Below are 6,567 nucleotides of genomic sequence, written 5' to 3' on the forward strand. Positions count from 1 at the left end.
ATGATAATAAAATTGAATAAAAACTATTGATAAGTTAAGTTAGATATTAACGATTTAAAGGAACAAATACATGACTATTGGTGCTATTTTATGGCATATTCCCCGAATTATCTCAACAAATTAGTAAACTTGATAATAATAAATATGTTTTGATAAAACCAATAATAAATATGTTTTAAATTTTATTATACATATTTAGCACCTTATATAAGAATTTTATAATAAAACCAATAATAAATATGTTTTAGTAAAATTGAAATATACATATTTAGCACCTTATATAAGAATTTTGAACAGTTTTTTTGTATCTTGAAGTGTCCATGCGAAAAAATATGTTTTAATAAAACCAATAATAAATATGTTTTAAATTTTAATCATTAATATATAAAATATACTTTTTATTTTTATAACGGTGAGCATTGATTTGAAACCGGATCAACATCAAAAATGTGGTTTCGAAACCGAAACCGAAACCGAGTTCTCATTTTTACAAAACCATTACCCACTTATACCCGTCAGGTATCTGAACTCGGATCTGCTATCTTATTAATAAAAAAAGTCTTAAAATATGGAGATTTGAAAGTAAATTCTAATGATTAAAGGCTTTCTTTTTGGCAAGGGCTGAAACTTAAAAGTATTGTGTCACACTTTCTCTCATCAATTCGCTCATCCCAACTCAAACTCCCCAAGTTCCTGCTACAATGAAGATTTGAACTTTCTGAAGCATCGATCCCTTTCCTCCCCCTTCGTCAGAGACACACGGACACAGTATCTCCGACTCTGCGTGCACTCCCTTTGTCACCTCACTCAGGTACAGCATCTTGATCTTTCTTAATTTTACAAATAAAAATCGATCCATCTGTTCTTTATAACATCGATTCATCTATTCTTTATAACATGTGTATAACATCCTTATTCATCTGTTCTTTAAGCAATGGCAGGTTTACTTTTTTATATTGCCTTTTGGACAGCAGGTATTGGTTTGCTCAGCGATCAAATGGCAGCCATTGGAGGTCCATTGAGGTCAAAACTACGATTATCTGTTTCCTCATTGCTCCATCATGACATAATGAGAATACCCATTTTGAAACACTACATCTCTTCTTATTGTTCTTGCACTACATCACCATTAGCATTCAATCACACAACCAAAGCTGTTTACGATATCTGTCATTACCAATATCAGTTGCATACATGTTTGAGGCCTCGTTATTACCTAGAGGTTCCCTTTGGAGAGGAAAGAAAATGATTGGTAAAGAAGCTGTTTTTGTTATTTTGGGGTTAAAGAGGGTCAAAGATGATGAAGAAAAAGTGGACGTGTTTGTTAAAAATCATGCATCAAGGCTCTTAAAGATGGACATGGTTGCTGTTCTCAATGAGCTTGAACGCCAGGAGGAAGTGGAGGGAGGGGACAATATATCTGTGTTTTTTGCTCTACTTTCTCCAACTTCATTTTGGAGTTTTTTTTATATTATTTGAAGCAACTTATGTTTTTTCTTTCTTTTTTTTTTTTTTTTTTTGGATTTAATATTAATTTCCATAGGAGACTTCACATAGGATGGAAGTGTAGAGAAAAAAAAAGGTCTTCGGAGATCGAGAGGGCTTATAAAGGATGATCTTATTTTTGGCGTGTTTGTTAAAACTTTGATATTAAACATAATGTAACTAATATATATATATATATATATATATATATATATATATATATATATATATATATATATATATATATATATATATATATATATATATATAATAACTAAGATTACTAAAAAAGGAGGTGCTAATGTGCTATATACAATACAAACAACGCTTTCACATCATGGTCAAGTTACAAGGGCAACTTGGGTCGAGGGAGGGACAATATATGTGTGTCGGGGGATTGTTGGTTCGTAATCACAAAATTAGCCATAAAGGGTAGGTGCATGTCGGAAGCCTCATAAAAGAGCCGTGCACTATAACTTAATGGGATACACCACACATTAGTTTGTGTTTGTAGCAAGCAATAACTTTATGTTTTTCCTTTGTTACTATGTAGGACCTACCTCCATCAATTTGGGGTGCAAATGGGAACCTTTTCATATATGCTCAAATCTCAAATGGGCAACCAACTTTAGTTGAATAGAGATAAAATTGTAGGGTTTTTTTTTTTTTTTTTTTTTTTTTTTTTTTTTTTTTTTTTTTTTTTTTTAAATTTTATAATTAAATATATAGTATTTGTTAGAAAACAAATTTGACAAAATGGACAAATAGAGCGGCTTGGTGAATGGTAACTAAAAATATGACTTTGGGTTGATATGTGTTAACTTAATAAAAATTTTGAAATAAGATGAGTTAGCAAATCATTTTAGATAACTTTTTGTTAGAACACAAATTTGACAAAATGGATTAATAGAATGTCTTGGTAAATGGTAACTAAAAATATGATTTTGGGTTGATATGTGTTTAACTTAATAAAATTTGAAATAAGATGAGTTAGCAAATCATTTTAGACAACTCTTTGTTAGAACACAAATTTGACAAACCGGACAAAATAGAGCGGCTTGGTAAATGCATATGGTAACTAAAAATATGACTTTAGGTTGATATGTGTTAACTTAATAAAAAATTGAAATAAGATGAATTAGCAAATCATTTAGACAACTTTTTTTAGAAGTTGATCTAAAAGCTCTCAACATAAATTAGGGTTTCGGCAGGTTCAAATGTCAGCGGTCAAGTTTTTAATTGTCTATACTACGTGACTTGGGGAGCAAGGCAGATAACGATCGGATAACCGATGATGGAAACTAATAGTTAAAGCAATAAAGTTATTGTTAGTTCAAAACAAGTGATCATTTGGCAATTCGAATTTCCAAGTTCCAAGATAATTGTTTTTTCGATGAAGTGTAGAGTGGAGTGATCTGAGATACTGAAGTTATCCGAGCTGGTGGACTTTCCGAAGTGAAGCAAAGACTAAATGATCATAGTTTAGTATTGTTTTTTATGGGTTTTATATGTTACAAAACCAATGTGTTTGCGGAATTTCACTTAACACTTAAGGGCACATGCAACCTAAATGATCTATATCATAACACTTTAAAGACAACATACTCTGAACAACAGAACTAACATGAACCCTAATATAATTAAAACACCAAGTTAGGGTTACCTACCTTTTGATTTGTGTAGTAAGCAAATCACTTCAATCCCTTGTAGTTGTTCATTTTGGAAAGCTTAGCACCAAAAGGATGATGCATCTAATGGCTCACACTCAAACCCCAAAACTAGAAGACAACAGAGGAGAGGGGATGAGCAAGAGAATTTCGTGTATAAAAACCGTAACGACCCGATTTTTCAGAGGAAAATTTTCATTTTTGATTAACCAAACACATTTCCATGAAATACAAAATCTCATATATAACTGTTTTTAAACTCATATCAATTACATCTTTTATTTAAAATATCAGAGTGTCCATAAAATGCCTGTGTGAGCATGCACGCCGTACCATCACGTATTGTGCTTGCCCTTGGGATCCAATGTACCTGAAACAAATCCACAACCTGTAAGCTAATGCTTAGTGAGTTCCCCATAACATACCCCGCACACAATCCACATAAACACATATCAGATTAGCTATAAAGCTACACATACCACATAAGCCATGCATACATAAACCTGTAAGGATGTCGTGGGCACCCCCAGGGTCTTATACTATTGTGCCATGGGCCACCCCACATGGTCTTAACCTGGGAATGTCATGGGCTACCCCACATGGTCTTATATCCAATTGCCACGGGTTCCCCCGGGGTCTTCCATGCAATAACATACATAATCACATAACATATCATATATCACAAAATTATCTACACATAACACAAACATAAACCTATAAGGATGTTGTGGGCTCCCCCAGGGTCTTATACCATTGTGTTATGGGCTACTCCACATGGTCTTATATCTAATTACCACAGGTTCCCCCGAGATCTTCCATGCAATAACATACATAATAATCTAACATAAAATGGGTCGGCCTTGGTGCTTTAGACCCATTGGTATGGTGAGAAGACTTACCTCGAATGCAGAAGCTTCCTGAAAGAAATCCTTAGTTGCTGCCATGTCCACTTCCTGAGCTATCAATACCTATCAATATACCCAATTAGCAATTGAGTCCCATACCATAATCCTTAATCCATGCATGGGGTAAAATGACCATTCTACCCCTAACTTAGTATAATCTAAAACTAGGGCCCAACCCCAAAACAAAAGCCCAACACTATAATATCCATAAATCCATCAATGACCCAATTTTGCAAATTGGGCCCAAACCTCTACTTGGGTCTTGCCATGAGGCCCAAATCCTTCTTTTCAGTCCAACACACTTAGCATCCCGATGGTCCAATAATAATCCAAACACTTAAGCCCAAAATGCTAAAAAAAACACTTGTGGCCCGAACCAAGGCCCAAGTTTCCAAATTAGGCCCAAATCCTTCTGAGTCCTTTTCCCCACATCACTAACAACCCACAACCTGATGGCCCAACGGGCCCAATATAAACAAGCCCAACAATTGGCCTACACCGAAGCCCAATAAGCAAAACCCATTCTGACTGAGTACGCAGGGCGTACTCAGTCGTACGTAGTGCGTACTAGGTTCATGGCTTGTACGCTGTGCGTACTAGCTTATACGCCCAACGTACTCCTCTATTAAGTCCTTTTTGCTATTAAGCACTTAATGTTTCAAACCAAGGGGACAAATTACAGATCTAAGCTCTACTTAATGTCTTAATCCATTAAGTCACTGACTTGGTGACTTATATAACCCACATGAACCCAAACTCAAAGTGTAGCAATCTACTTCCATGAAAATGACCATAACTCTTGCATGAACCCATTAAGACCTCCAATATGGCAACTTTCTGCCTTAGGGACTCAAATAGCACCAAGGGTGGCAACCCTGTGCCTAAGAATCAAATTTGAACCATAAAGCTTCATCTTTGGGACCAAAAAGGTCCAAAACTCAACATAAGAGATCTAAGGAAATAACCACCAAGTTTAATACTTTATACCTCAGATGAGAGCCAAAAGCTGGTGTAATTCTGGATCTAAAAGCTCTATCTTCTTCTATAAGTCTTCATGAATTAACACCTTCTTCAAAAACACCAAAATACTCCTCTAATGGCCATCCAAGCTCCAAAATCACTCAAATGAGGGATAAGGGTCGATTTTTAAGGTTTAGAGGTATGGAGGTTGAAGATATTAAGGTTAGGTTATGAGATAAGGAGCTTAAATATGGTCCAAGACCCTAAAATAGGGTTCTGATCTGACTGGCGTATGCCCAACGTACTTTTGGTACACCCAGCGTACTCCAAAGAACATTTGCAACCATCCTGGTCAGTACACTCAACGTACTCCAAGGTACGCCCCGCGTACTGCCTTTTTCACTAGTACGCCCGTGTACTCTTTGTGTACGTCCCATGTAGTCGACTAAGCCTGAAAACCACGAAACTTCCGAAGACCATAACTTCTTCGTTCTAAGCCCGATTCTGGCGATCCTTATATCCACGGAAAGATAACGAGAAGCCCTACACTTCTATTAACTCATAACTTTATTAAAACCTTCCAAATAAAAATTCATTTTCCACAAAAGCCTAAACTGTCACTTTACCAAAATACCCCTAGGATCCAAAACACGAGTCGAACACCCGAATCACTTCTAATACATCACCCGCACCAAATGGGCCTAGATCTTACCTTCTCAAAAGCCATAATCCTTTATAATGACCGACCTTCGAGCCACATCCTCAGATTAGGAATTGATTCAGAACAGGGCATTACAAAAACCGTCCATGATATTGAACCATTTAGAATTGCCTTTCCTTGCTCAACTACAAAAAATCACAATTCAAATCTTGCACATTTAATTAATTCCAATTAATCCTGCATTTATTCAAGATTAATTATGTTTAATAATTAATTAATTCTTATTGATTTCATATTAATTTATTAATCATATAAATTACATATCAATTATTTAACAATTGATCTCATATTAATTTATTAATCACATAATAGAGTAACAAATCAACTATCTATTTCCAATTAATATATTAATCATATAATATATGGTCAATGTGTAAAAATACTATATTGATACGATTCTTTTTCCCAAAGGTCCGGCGATTTAGGGACTCTTTTGTCGGCGTCTTCTTCATTCTCCAACGGGATCGAACGTCGGAGTTTTCTTCTTCTGTGATTTCTTTTGGCGAGTTTGATGGTTGGGATTGGGCCTACAAGTTGATCTCGCACTCAGGTTGGTAATCCGAAACTGATTAAAAAGTTTTCTTCCCCGTTTTATGTGACGAATTTCCCTGTTGATCTCGGAGTGAAGGAATTATGGGATGCATGTGCGAAGGTGGGGACTATGGCGGATGTTTACATTGCTAAGAAGCTATCCAAATTAGGTAAACGTTTTGCCTTTGTTCGTTTTATTAAAGTTTCAGATGAGAAATTATTGGAAAGAAAGATTAGAGAAATTTGGTTGGGTTCATACCACCTGTTTGCTTCAGTAGCTCGTTTTCAGCGAGAATCT

General features: G+C 35.4%; 1 long non-coding RNA gene across 1 annotated transcript; it reads left to right on the top strand.

Moving 5' to 3' along the window:
* The first annotated feature begins 610 nt into the window (after window positions 1–610).
* LOC145012775 (uncharacterized) lies at window positions 611–1,625 on the top strand. The gene is made up of 2 exons (XR_013664663.1): window positions 611–811; window positions 975–1,625. It is a non-coding gene; the product is annotated as an uncharacterized LOC145012775 (long non-coding RNA).
* Window positions 1,626–6,567: the final 4,942 nt, after the last annotated feature.

Source organism: Lactuca saligna, chromosome 8, assembly GCF_052625555.1.
Source record: "Lactuca saligna cultivar CGN05327 chromosome 8, ASM5262555v1, whole genome shotgun sequence".
NCBI lineage: Eukaryota > Viridiplantae > Streptophyta > Magnoliopsida > Asterales > Asteraceae > Lactuca > Lactuca saligna.